The sequence below is a fragment of the Tupaia chinensis genome, unplaced genomic scaffold (assembly GCF_000334495.1).
Source record: "Tupaia chinensis unplaced genomic scaffold, TupChi_1.0 Scaffold000627_1, whole genome shotgun sequence".
Lineage (NCBI taxonomy): Eukaryota > Metazoa > Chordata > Mammalia > Scandentia > Tupaiidae > Tupaia > Tupaia belangeri.
In genome coordinates, this window is record NW_006160147.1 from 8,000,372 (window position 1) to 8,014,419 (window position 14,048).

At 44.6% G+C, this 14,048-nt stretch overlaps 1 protein-coding gene across 3 annotated transcripts in view; it reads right to left on the reverse strand.

Moving 5' to 3' along the window:
- LAMB3 (laminin subunit beta 3) overlaps positions 1 to 13,986 on the reverse strand; it is a 69,021-nt gene extending 55,035 nt beyond the window's left edge. Inside the window, exons 1-2 of one of the 3 annotated variants that reach the window (XM_027776099.1) lie at positions 13,734 to 13,986; positions 119 to 1,169 (exon numbers count right to left, since the gene is read on the reverse strand). The gene's annotated coding sequence lies outside the window, so the exon portion shown is untranslated. Of the gene's footprint in view, positions 1 to 118; positions 1,170 to 13,314; positions 13,453 to 13,733 lie in introns of those variants that run through there. The other 2 variants (XM_027776100.1, XM_027776101.1) reach the window with 2 other exon arrangements.
- Between the last annotated feature and the right edge of the window lie 62 nt (positions 13,987 to 14,048).

Sequence of the window (14,048 nt, forward strand, 5' to 3'; positions counted from 1 at the left end):
GGAAAGTGGCTGTGGTAGATATTCTAGACCTGAAAAACCTAGAAGTGGCAAGGTTGATGCCCCTGGAAAATATTTGAAACATAGATGAGACAGCTGAAAATCATAGCCAGGGAAATACCTGAGACGCGTATCCACCTCAGTCTCTTTGAGAAAAACCACTGCAGGTGGCAGCACGTCCTGAAGGAGACGATGTGGGTGTGTGGCACAGTGATCAGCCATCTTGGTTAGCCCAGGGGCCTCCTTTGAACTCTGAAAGTTCCACATTCCAGGAAACCTTCCAGTTCTAGGCAAATCGGAGCAACTGGTTACTCCAGTTGTACTGTGTATCAATACATCTCAATACATTTCCACTCAGACAGCTTTTGAAAGGGTCACCTCAGGTGGCTTAGAATATTTTGTGTGAAGTATAATGATCTGAGAAAGTCAAGTTGGCTCTGAGTCCAAGAAAAATCTGGATGGAAATAGAATACAAGACAAAAAGCTGCCCCTGGGAAAAATCTCAGGAAGCTCCTGGATGAATGTCCTTAGCGAAGCAGTTCTCTTCTGAACTTGGGGGAAGAAAACAGTATACCAGCATGGCTTTTGTTCAGGAGGCTCAGCTCTGCTGCAGCAGCCTGAAAGGCAGGCTTCCCAGCCAGATCACACCACTGACCCAGACCGAGCTTGTTGATACATTAACAACGTTACCTTCTTCAAGTCAAATAGTGATAAGACAGATCGGCCCATCTTGGATCAGATGTATGTGAGCACACACACAAACACAGGCACACGTGGACCTCTGCACTTTGCCTGCGGCATTTCAGTGTGTTGGTTTTGGCTTGTGCTCCATCTGCTGTGAGTTGGATTTGGAAAGGACTTTGTCCTGTACACGCTCCGGCATCTCCAGGTTAGAGTCCAAAGTGCTCAGCTAGGCACTCAGGATCCAGCCAAAAAAGTTGCATTTCAAACCCTAACTTTCACAATCCCCATCATACAGTGCTTCAGTCCTGCCATCTGCTCCTTTGACCACACGTAGGCTTGATCCATCCAGCTCTGCCTGTCGACACCGCCCTCTCCACCTCCTGTGCACTTGGCCAAATTCTAAATCCAAGACTCAGATCAGATTCCCAGGTCTGCAAGGCTTCTCTGTGTCCTCTGAAATCTTCCCAAACTCTGGCAGCAGACTGTACCTATATGATTTAATCAACAATCAGTTCCATGCCGTTTTAGAAAACTCTTTGGTAACTATCTCAATTTTATATACTTATGTTTATTCAATTTTGAGTCATTTTGTGATTTGTCCCCAAACATGGTCTGTAAAGGTCTCTGAGGTCAAAGATGACCCTTGAGTACATAACCTAAATAACTGGTACTCAATAAGCAGATGTTGATTCATGAAGGGTCTCTAAAAAGTTCATGGAGAATGCATATTGTGAAAAAAATATATATGCATGGATTTCAAAAATACTTGCACCAAAATAAATTCATTCTCTTTTAAATTTTTAAATTTCTTTTAGAAAGAGATTTTTTCCTATAGGGTGTGTGCACTTGCCAGAAAGACAGAGAAACAGAAAGCAAGAACTCACCGCTCACACACCCTGCCCCCTGGGGGGGAGGATGGCCACGCCACAATCCCTTCTTCTCCATTCTCCTCTTGGGATTTTGGGCACACATGCACATGTGCCTGGTATGAGTTTTATGCCACCAGGGTCAGAATTCAAACCTCAGTCAACTACATGGGAGTCCAGCAATATAACCATTACATCATCTGCTGATTCCAATAAATTCATTCTTTAATTCCACTTTTTCACAAACTTTTTTTTTTTTTGAGGTTTTGCTATAGGGCACATGTGCTTGCCACAAAGACAGAGAGAGACAGAGAGACAGAAAGTGAGAAATTACCCCCCAGGGAGGATGGCCACACTACAATCCCTTCTCCTCCATTCTCCTCTTGGGATCTTGGGCATGCACACACATGAGCCCAGTGTGAGTTTAAGCCACCAGGTCCAGGATTTGAACCATGGCTGACTACATGGGAATCCAGTGACATAGCCATTATGCCAATTGCTGGTCCCTTTCACAAACTTTTTAAAGTACCATTGTGTTAGTGTGAGCTTTAGGAACAAGAGAAAATCTAATACAAGTGCTTTAAGAATATGATGCCATGAATAGTACCCTATTACTCTTCCTCAGTACAACATTGAGAGAAAATTACCTCCCAAAATAAATATCGATTTATTTGCCCTGAGAACAGGAACTTAAGAAAATTCATCTGAGCTTGTTCACAAATTATCCTCAAGTAGACAAGCCACTCATATAGCCTTGAGTCACAGGCCAACATCTTATTCTATCTGCCACAGCTGGTTCTGAGGGAGGAAAAGACCAGGAACCAAAACAGTGGTTTTTTGGTATTTGAAAATGAAATACCTTTGGAATCTGCCTATGAATCTAGGCACTTGGGGCTTTAGGATGCAGCTTTTTAGAAACTTGAGAGGTGATAAAAATGGTAAATGTGGGTCTAGGGAGAGGAGGATATAGATGGAAAAATGGTCTTAGGAAGCAAGAATTTCTAAGCATTTTTTAACTGTTTATTTAATTCCATTTGTTGTTGTTGTTATTATTATGATTAATTTGACCATACAGAGAGAGAGAGAGAAAGGAAAGTGAGAAAGCAAGCCACCAGGTCTGGGACTCGAACAGAGGTCAGTCATGTGGGAATCCAGTGCCTTTAACCACCACACCACCTGCCAGTCCCCCTAAGCATGATTTTAAGCATCTCACGTCACTCCCCCAAAATTAGAGAACATGTATAGCAAAAGGTCTCTTGGTGGCTGCCTGTCCCCATGCTGTCAACAATAGTGTGTGCTTTTGGTCATTTCAAATCCACTTAACCCTAGCCAATAAGCAACAAGTCTAATACACTAAGAAGCCTGTTCCCACAATGGAATGAGGTCAAGGAATACCTGTTTCTCTAAGTATCTGGGAATCAATAGTATCCTAATGGTTAGTATCCTAATGGTATCCTAATGGTAAATAGCAGCATTGAAGGGCAGATTGCCCCTCTGTCTCATGAGCTGTTTTCCCAATCTTTCTGTCTGGGTCTCTGACAGTGTCTACTATCCCTCCGTTGTTCTATGGTCCTGAAGCTGGGTTCTGACTCCTCCCAGCAAATCCATCTACATATTGACACTCCCCTTCATCCAGCTTCTGTCTGGTCCTCATCCTTAGGGCCTGAACTTTTCTCCCAGTTTTCTTCATCACTTCTCAGCAGATCCTCTTGACTTATGACCGCAAACCACAAAACATCCAGAACCATTCATTCACTCAACAAATATTTACAGAGCACTCACTGAATGCCAGGCACCAGCAGCACAGGAATAAACAAATCGCACACAATTACTGTCCAGAGGAAGGTTACTGTCTCACAGGACACGGACATTCAACACATAAATAAATTATTACCAAATAAATTATTAATTTTGCAACCAGAGTAATCTCATGTCTTTAGCCACCCAAGAGTCACTCTTTACTACCTAAGTAGCAATAATTCTGAGAATTCTAGGGTTAGATACTAATTCATCTAGTTGCTGCTGTCCCCAACACTTTTGGCTTTCTTGTAACCATTTCATGTTGTACCCATCTTCCCAATCTATTTCAGCCCCCCAAAAGAAAGCATAAACACTTGTTCTTTCCTCCGTTATCCAAAGAACAAAATATATAGTTGTCACATTTTTTTAATTTTTACTTGAAAATTTGAAGATGAACAGGGAAATTACAACCTAAAAATAAATATTAGTGGGTCTAGGTGGTGATGCAGCGATAACAAATAGATCCATTTGGGGAAGGTTCTGGGTTTGTGTCCTGGGATCTCCCTAAGCTTGCTGGGTACATGTATGCCTATGATCTGGGCCAGTCGAGACTAGGGGACCCTGTGTAGGGGTAACTGTCTCTCTTTCTCTCTCCTTTTCAGAAAAAAAAATTGCATGAATGAACTAAATTACTAGATAAAGTAAGCAAGCATTAGTTGGGCAGCCTCCAGCATACATGCCACATCATAGCACAACCCTAATGCCATCTCCCAACTTAATTCAGAACTTTTTCTGGGAACCAGACCCTTCCTCCTTGGATAGAAGTCTTCTGCTCTTGTGAATCCTCTTCTCCCAACCCACACCGTGAAGCCAATCTCTTACAGAGTGACAACCCCCAGTGGCCTCTCTGCCTTGGGATGAAGCTACTCACGGCTAGTCACCATGCACCAGTCTGTATTCATTTATTCATTATATGAAAATATTTATTGACACTTTGTACCAGGCATTGTGCTAGGTGAGGAGGAGATAGCAACAAACAAGGCAGACAAGACACCGCATTCATGAAGGAGATGAACAATAAATAAGTCATCTAAAAATGAAATGAGACAACTATAGATTTCAATGCTCTCTATAAAATATATATATAAAAAGGATGATAATATGAGAGATGAGGCTCTCAGGAAGGTAAGAGGGCCACTTTTGAAAGGAAAGACAATGGAAGCATCTCTGAGGAGATGACACTTAAAATAAACCTGAAAGTTTTAGGGTTGGATTTTTCAAGGCAAATTAATCTTTGTTTTTCCTTTAAAAATTAATTTTTAACAGCATACTAAATGAATGTTCCCATCATGAATACACAGCATATTGGCTCAAAGATATTACCATATGTATTATCAACAGATAATTTTCCATTTTTGTATCTCTTACATATTTTGCTTTCTTTTTCCCCTTGATTGCCTCCCTCTTATCCTCCCCCATTTCCCATCCTCCTCCATAACTGTCTCTAGTATCCACAGTTGCTCCCCATGCCTTTATACCTTCCCACCTTAAAGGGCACCAGACAATGCAGTGGGGAAAAGAAAATCTCTTTAGCAAATGGTTATCAAAAAACTGGGCATCCACCGGCAGAATGATGAAACTGGACCCCTTACCTCTCACCACTAACAAAAATCAGCTTAAGGAACCAGCAGTTAGCGTAATGGCTATGTCGCTGGACTCCCATGTAGTCAACCACGGTTTGAGTCCCAGACCCAGTGTGTTAAACTCATGCCGGGTGCATGTGCGTGCATGCCCGCCCAAGATCCGGAGAGGAGAATGGATTGCGGCATGGCCATGCTCCCCTGGGGAATGATTTCTCGCTTTCTGTCTGTCTGTCTCTGTCTTTCTGGTGAGCACACATGCCCTGTAGCAAAAACCTCACAAGAAAAAAAAAATTAGCTTAAAATGGGATCAAAGATCTAAATCTGAAACCTCAAACTATAAAACTACTGGTGGAAGGGCCAGCAGGTAGCATAGAGGTTAAGGGCACTGGACTCCCATAGGACTAACCGTGTATCGAGTCCCAGACCTGGCAGCTTGCTTTCTCACTTTCTCTCCCTCCCCAATTAAATAAAATAATTCTTTAAAATAAAAACTACTGGTGGAAAACACAGGGTAAACTCTTGGAGACATCAGAGTAGGCAAAGACTTCTTAAGTAAGACCCTAAAGGCTGATTAATTTTTAATATTTCAAAAGAGCCATGTAAGTAGATACTTTGAGTAAAGTTTGAATGCTGTAGGTCACTCCCTACACATATTTTTATATTGAATATTATTTTTATTTTGACTTACATGGGCATGGTAGGGAACCTTCAATTTTCTCAGGCGTTCAACCTCTAAGATCATACTCAAGCCCCGAAGGATACCAGGAAATAGTGTTCCAGGCAGAGGAAGCACAGAGTTCCCATGGCAGGATAGCAGGAAAGAGCCTGGCTTCTTCTAGTGATAGGAAGAGGAGGTGGGAATGGTATAAGCAAGGTAGGGCACTGAAGCTAAGGTGGCAAGGGGCAGGAATGGAAGTGATTCTCAACCCTACTTAGGTATGAAAATTCATTGAACTTTTTAAAATTTTCAGATACCTGGAACCAGCACATGGCATAATGGCTACGTCACTGGACTCCTACATAGTCGACCATGGTTCAAGTCCCAGACCCCATGGCCTAAAACTCACACAGAGCATGTGTGCATTCGTGTCTAAAATCCCAAGAGGAGAATGAAGGAGAAGGGACTGTGGTGAGGCCATACCCCCAGAGAAGGTGATTTTTCGCTTTCTGTCTCTCTGTCTCACTCTCTCTCTCTGGTGAGCACACACGCCCTGTAGCAAAAGTCTCTCCCCCTCCCAAAAAAAAATAATTTTTTTAAATAAATAATTTTAGATACCTAGCCCCTGTTCCAAGGGTCTTATTTGATTTGGGATAGGGTTGAGGGAATTAGTTTTATTTATTTATTTGTTTGTTTTTAAGTTTGCTATATAGGTAACAAAAAGAGATGGAGAGAGAGATGGAAAGTTAGAAAGCAAGTCACCAGGTCCAGGACTTGAACCATGGTCAGCAATGTGGAAGTCCAGTACCTTAACCAACATGCTACCTGCTGGCCCTGGGGAAGTGGTATTTTTTAAAAGTTCCTCAAGTGATTCTAATATGTAGTCAAGGTGAAGAACCACTGACATGGGGCTTTGTAACCAGTCATAGAGACAGAACATTGAGTAGTGAAGAACGTGGCCTCTGGAACCAGACTGCCTAATTTTGAAACTCCATCTCTGCTAACCACTATCTAGCTGTGTGAATCCAGGAGGATAGAGGTAAGAGAAAACAGATTAAAATCAGTATATATTAAGAGATAGGATGATATTGTTTACATATGAGAAGTGACACAGTGAGAAGAGTAAATGATGGCTTCCAGGCTGAGCTACTAGGGGGACAGTGAAGCTTAAACTAAGATTGTTAGTGGTACAACTTTATGGAGTAGAAACATTGACCTCTGACATGGTAAGTTTGATACCTGCAAGACATTCAAGTCAAAATGTAGAATTAGACAAGGGACATGCAGGTCTAGAGCTCAGCGTTACATGTCACTGGAAACAGCAACGGAAGACCTATGAGTAAACTAAATCACTTGAAGAGCGCAGTAGAGTACGAATAGAAACTTAAGGACTGAGTCCTGAGAAATGCTGGCATTTATAGTTTGGATAAAAAGGGAAAGTAAGAAAAAGATACTGATGTAGATCTAGAATGGAGTAGGAGAAAAACTAGGAAAATATGGTATGGAAGTCAAAGAAAATGTGTTTCAAGAAGAAGGTAGTGATCAACAATTCCTAGGCAAGATATAAGCAGGTGATATTTCTATGACTGTTCATTAAGTAGCTACTACCTAGTACCTCCTCCTCATTTCCTGCTGTTTTCCAAAATCCATCCTTTATGTTCTAACACAGGGGTGCAGACCAGTGCTGGTCTGTGGCCTCTTGCCCATCACCAACCATGCAGCTGGGGTGGGAATGGGGAGAGGTGAGGGGGAGAGAGTGGCGGGCCAGTAAGTCTTCCTCTGTGTTTGCAACATCTCCCTCTCACTTGAATTGCTGCCTGGGCTCCTCCTCCTGTTGGAACAGCAGCAAGTGCTGGATTCTCGTGGGAACGTGAACTCTATTGATGCGTGGTTGTTTCACTGTCTATTGCCATGTGGTAGTGATGGAAATGGGGTGCACAGTAGATGTGGTGCACTTGGGTTGTCCCATTACAAACACGTTCCCATCGCCGCCCTCCATCTGTGGAGATATTGTCTTCCACAAGACCCATCCCTGGTGCTGGAAATGTTGAAGACCGTTGCTCTAACACCAATATTGCCTAATTTCTCTTGGGCTAAGCAATGCTTTCTCGGACATCCTTCCCTTTTAATATGTAGTCCTCTCCTTCAAGGTCTCTCCCAAGAGTCCTGAATACCCTCCCTCCGAAGTCATCTGGTGGACACCGTCAGTCCTCTAACTCCCCAAGCTTCTCAGGAGTCATTCACTCTGACCCTTATTTGACCACCTCCACCCATAAACTGAATCAATGCATTTCTCATTCTGTTCTGTTTGTCTACCTGGCATATATTTCTATTATTGTGCTTATATTGATATTTGTAAAAACAAGTTACATGCCTGTATCCTTTACTTGACTTTAAGTTTCTTTTTTTGGGGAGGGGGGAGTTTTTTGTTACAGGGCGTGTGCGCCCGCCAGACAGAGAGCGAGAGACAGAGAGATAGAAAGCGAGAAATCACCTCCCCCAGGGGGGATGGTCACGCCGCAATCTCTTCTCCTCTATTCTCCTCTCGGAATCTTGGGCACGCACGCACATGCGCCCGGCATATTTAAGCCACCGGGTCCGGGACTCGAACCGCAGTCGACTACGTGGGAGTCCAGCGACATAGCCATCACACTAACTACTGGTCCCATGACTTTAAGTTTCTTGAATGCAAGAGCAGTTTGTATTCTGCTTCCCATAACTATGCTTAACTCAGTGTGGGATACATGGCTGCTTCAACACATGTTTCTGTACCTTACTGGAAGTTGCCTGAATGTCCCTTAAGGAATACAAATGTCCTGAGCTGGGATAGAGGGTAATGGGAATTTGTGACCTTGAGCAAGGAGGAAAGATAACTGAATAAAAACAGCTAGCATTTATTGATTGCTTTGTTTCTACCACATACCATTAAGCCCCTTACAGTGCTCTCATTCAGCCCTCACCACACCCCACTTAATAGGTATTATCATCGCTCTCACTTTACAGAAGAGGAAATAGAGGCTAGAAAAGTCAAGTCACTTGTCCAAGGTCAGACCCTAGCAAGTGGAGGAGTTAGGACTTGAATTAACCCAATTTTGCTCAACTCCAGAGCCATATACTCTTTAGGTCAGCATTTGAGCCTAGGAAACTTCCTTGTGCTGATTCACAGTTGTAAAGTATAGAATTGTGACCTGGAAGTGGGATATAGACAGCAAACAGCAAGTGGCCCTCACCACACTCCACACAACTGTGCAAGGCCCAGCACGCTCTGCATACTCGAGCAATGGTGGTACTGCTTGGCCAAAAGCCGTGAGGGACAAAAGTGAAATGTCTATAAAGAGACTGTTCCTCAGGGTCGATTTGTCCCAGGGGCAGTTGGGAGGGGTGCCCCAGAATGAGCCAATGGCTGAAATGCCAGAATCTAAGTTGGGATTGGAAGTGAAAGGTGAGTTGACCAGAGTGGAGGGAACTGAACCAAGTTGCCAAGTGTTGGGCAATTTTGACCCCAAGACTCTCAGCCAAGAACAGGCCACTGTGCCTAAAATAACCTCCCAAGAGAATCCTAACTGGTCATTTTGCAATACCTATGCCAGCACAGACTTTTAGGTCAATGTAACTGATATTGATTGGGCCCTTTTGATCTGTCTGTCAGGACCATGAAAGACACAAAGATTTGGTCTTCCATAGGAAACAATGAGAACTCCATGAAGCTGGACACAATCTAGTACCAACCTGCACAGCAGGTGCCACAATGGCAGCTAAAATTCACAGAAAGGAGAGTTCTGAGAGTGCTGGCATAGGCCATGGTGGTTTCTTGGAGCACATAAATGAACTTGGCCTCAAAAAGGAAAGAAGACAGAGTAGGAAGAGGGCAGCATTTCAGGTAGGAAGAACAGTTTGAGTGAAGGTGAGGCAGGAACAATGGATTCATTGTTCCCTGCCCTGTGGAGAAGCCCCTCTGTGGCACAATGAGTACTTGTGGGAGAGGAATTGGAGATAAAGACAGATGAGTAGGGAAGATTGGGCCACAGAGATCCTGGGCTTCAAGAATATTAGATCAAGAAAATTTAGCAGGCAAAATCCAAGTGTTAATCACCTGGGCAATGAGAAACCATTTCAGGCTTTAAACAGGCAATTAGCAATAAAAAAAAATAAATTTTAGAGAAATTCATGTGATGGCAGTATTTGAGATGGGTTAGAGAAAAAAGGACTAAAGGCAAAATATTGTCCCCCAGGGGCAGATGGTGGCACAGAGGTAAAACAATGTTCTGCGAGGCTGACCCACAGGGGAAGGTTCCAGTTTCACATCTGGAGACCTCCCTGAGTATCCCAGACTCACCATGAACTGGGGCTGGCTGAGGCTGGGAGTGGATCACAGCATTAAGACCCTTTAGAAATGACCTCTCTCTCTCTCTCTCTCTCTCTGTGTGTGTGTGTGTGTGTGTGTGTGTGTGTGTGCAAGGAGGGGGGGGGAATGCCTTGCTTATGAAATAAATAAATAACAACTCCTCTCTCCCAAATAACCTGAATGCTTCCTTGAGTACCTACTAAAATTCCGAGTGCTTGTAAACACGACAGTCCCTCTCCTGTGAGGCTTCATGGTCTAGTGGGGAAGCCCTTCATCAATTCTATAAGTTATCTACTAAGGAACTACTATGCACCAAGGATTCTTCTGGACATGGGAAGCACAGTGAAGAGCAAAACAGTTTCAGCCTTATGAAAGTTACTCTCTAGCAAGTAACCTGTGGAAGACAATACAAGACTAAGCTAATATTCATGTCAACAGAAAGGCCTGGAACAGGTGCTGTGTAGAAAAACAGCACAGGGTGTACTGTGGTGGCACAGAGTAGTCAGAGAAGACCTCTCCAAAAAACCACAACATTAGTTCAAGCCCAGGGAATAAATAAAATGGATATGTTGCTGCTAGAAATAAAGGATATTGAGAAGTGGACTTAGTTTGTAAGAGTGCAGAGGAGGTCGGGACCAGCAGTTAGCATAATGGCTATGTCACTGGACTCCCATGTGGTCAACTGCGGTTTGAGTCCTGGACCCAGTGGCTTAAACTCACGCTGGGTGCATGTGTGTGTGTGCCCAAGATCCCAAGAGGAGAACAGAGAAGGGATTGCGGTGTGGCCATCCCCCCTGAGGAGTGATTTCTTGCTTTCTGTCTCTCTGTCTCTCTCTGTCTGTCTGGCGAGTGCACGCGCCCTATAGCAAAAACCTCTCCAAAAAAAAAAAAGAGTGCAGAGGAGGTGAGGAGTCTTGGTTTAAGTGTGGCAAGCTCATGATAATAGCAAGTTATCCACCCAGAAACATCTAGACTCTAGAACTCAAGTCTACAAGAATAGGGAAGATAACATTTAGTCATATAAATTTTAAAATCGTCCATTGAGGTGATGAGAAGTCTTCTCTCTAAGACTAACTTACCTGAAATGAAAGTAACTCAAAGAAAACAAATTTAAGTGGGGTTTAAGATATACAAGTAGTTTTAATGTATCTCTTATGATGATCGCTCTCTCCAGTCTTCTCTAATCCCAGGTAGGGACAATAACTTGGCATAGGCAGCAAGCAGCAAATAACAAGATACTACGACTACCAGCAATTGGGCTCACATGCCACTAGCCATCCAAAAGATTGCAGTCCCTGTTCCTTCAGTCACCAGCGCATAGTTGTAAGGACAGTTCTATCTTTCTTCTGTACTTGGACAGTGTATTGTATGGACTATGTATTGCCCCTCTGTGATTTTCTCCCCTCTGTAGAAGGCTCTAGATATTTTAATATGTGGAAGGAAGGAATTTGGAAAACAAATAAATTTTAAACTGGCCCTTACCACCTTCCTAGGAATGGCAAGAATCAAATATGGAGGTAAGACTCAAGGGTAGGGGGATTTACTGTCCCAGTTTGCCTGGAATTGTCTTGGCTCTAGCACTGAAAGTCCCACATCTCAGAAAACCCCTCAACCCTGGGCAAAATGGGATGACTAATTGCACTACGGTTTGGTCTGACTTCCGTAGCTATACCTGTGTCTGCCCTGCCTGATGCAAGACACGCTTAACTTCTCTGAAAGTGACGTCAGCTCAGTTAAAGTGCATGTTGAGTTTCCAAGCCCTACCTAACCACCCCCCACCCCTAGGAGCTATGTCCTCTTTATCCACATAGCGGAGCTATACTCAGAAATCCCTAGGCATGAGTTGACACTGGATCTTTTCTATACCCACTAGCTCCCACTCAGCCCCAGCTACCACCTAAATCAGAAACAAACACCAAACTCACAGGTGGCCTCAATGCATGGCACTTGCTGCCCCTCTGCTGATCAGCCAGCTGGGGGAAGGGAGCCTGGGAGTCAAGCTTCCATTATCAAAGAAAAAAAAAAAAAAAAAGAAATCCAAGAAACTCATCTGAGTTGGTGACATGCTCGAACACAGGAAGTGAAGAAAAGGGGAACCCCAGATAAATGACATCCTGGTGACCTTAGAAGATGTGTGGCTTGCGTCTTTGAGTTACAGAATCACAGGAAATACGTACTGGCCAGTTGGTTTGGGAGTGCTGGTGCAAACCTGGCCTGACCCACCTTTAGAGCGGAAACCAAGTTACATATCATGGTACCTGCCGTGTGCTTTTCCAGATGTTTGAGACACTCCTAGGTACTGAGAAAGTTGACAAACCATGTCTGCCAGTCATTCAAAACTGCTCTGAAATTATAAGGAAGATTCAAAGAAAATGCCAAGACCGATACCAAACTTGGCTCGGACTCTCATTATGGAATTTTCCTGCCTGACAAGGTTAAAGGAACAGTACATGGAGGATATAATCCTCCAGAAATAATCCTTTTTTGGCCTATGGTCACCTTGACTGCTCATGTATAGGCTAAAAGGGAAAATTTTAAATAAGCTATCTAGGTAACCTTGACCAATCTCCACACAAAAGGGATGGTTGTTGATACTACTGTCTTCCTAGCCGAATTATCTGGAAGATTACCTCAGACCCCAAAGAAAGATCACTGTTAACATTAGAAATGGTTAAAATATTTGATGCCTGAAACAGCCCTATTGCCTGTCCTTCCCCAAAAGGCTCAGTTTGACTGACTGTGACAAGCTGTTGCAAGATTGCATCACTGACCTTTGCAATTTTCTGGCCAGTTCGATTTCTCCTTCCTCCCCCTGCCCTCTCTCTCCCTTTCTCCACCTCCCCCTGGCCTACTGGCCTCTCCTTTTCCCCTACTTTGCTAACTGATATATGGGTAACCAAAGCCCAGTGAGAATCCACCCCCACCCCAGGTGATCAGATTTAATCCTCATCAGAAGCCCTATAGCCTCAACTTTCAAACACACACTCCACTCTGGCGTCTTACCCAAACTATCTACTTCACACCCTCCTTCCCCCAATCCACTTCTACGATAAAGTGAGCTGGCATGCTGCAGTTGTACCGCCAGATTCAGGGACGTGACAAATTGAGGAGAGCATGAGATATTTTCATTCTAGATCAGCAAACCTTTATCAACAGCTCCCTTCTGTGTTTGCCTGCCCCCACCCCCAGCTTCCCTTCTCAGGTAGGAGTGAGGACAATTTGGATTTAATGGCTGTTCCCTGATACGCAGAAGTACATATAGAACACCTAGCAAACAAACACCCCCCCCTTCATTCCCTCTCCTCCCCTTTCACCCGTCAATGCACAAAAAGCACCTTTAGTGAATAATTTTCTATCAAATGACACTAGCAATGCATGCACCTCTGAATGAGACCCAACAGGCTGGAAAGAGATAGCAGAAGCCCATTCTGCTTCACCCAACGTGTGGAGGAAAACCTGCTCTGTTCAGTTCATTCACCGGATTCCTCCCTCTTGCCTTCTCCTTTTCGATGGATCGCCACACACCTGACAAGGTGACCACTCTTTTGAATAAAAAATAAGAGATTTCTGTTTTAGGTAGAACCCCAGATTCCCTCCTTCTGAGGCTGAGTGGGACTAGGATAGGCTGTGCACCCATCACCACCACTAAGAAAGGGGCCCCTGGTCAGAAATGTAGTCGGGCACCTCTAGGCTTTGGGTCCAACCCCACTGCGCACGCCTGCGGAGGGACCTCCACGGGCAGGTCTTCCTCCCGCGCAACCCCGCCGTGGGGGGGCCTCCACCCGGGTCCCCAAGCTCACACGGTCCAGGCGTGAGCAGCTCGTGGCCACCTCCTCCAGGTCTCTGCAGGGTTCCACCCCCTCCTCTCCCTCCCTCCCTTCCCCTCCTTCCTCTCTGTCTCCCTCCTCCTCTCTCTGGCTGGTGTGGCGTTGACCCGAGCCAGGGAGCCCAGGAGGCGGGTCTCCGAGAAAAGATATAAGCTGCCCCGGGACGCTGACAAGGTGCCAGCTGCGGAGTCGCCATCTGGAAGAGCTGCGGCTGCGGAGGAGGAGGAGAACGCAGAGGCCGGCGGGACAGACTGACCCGATCGCCGCCGGCGGCGACCCCCGCCTGCG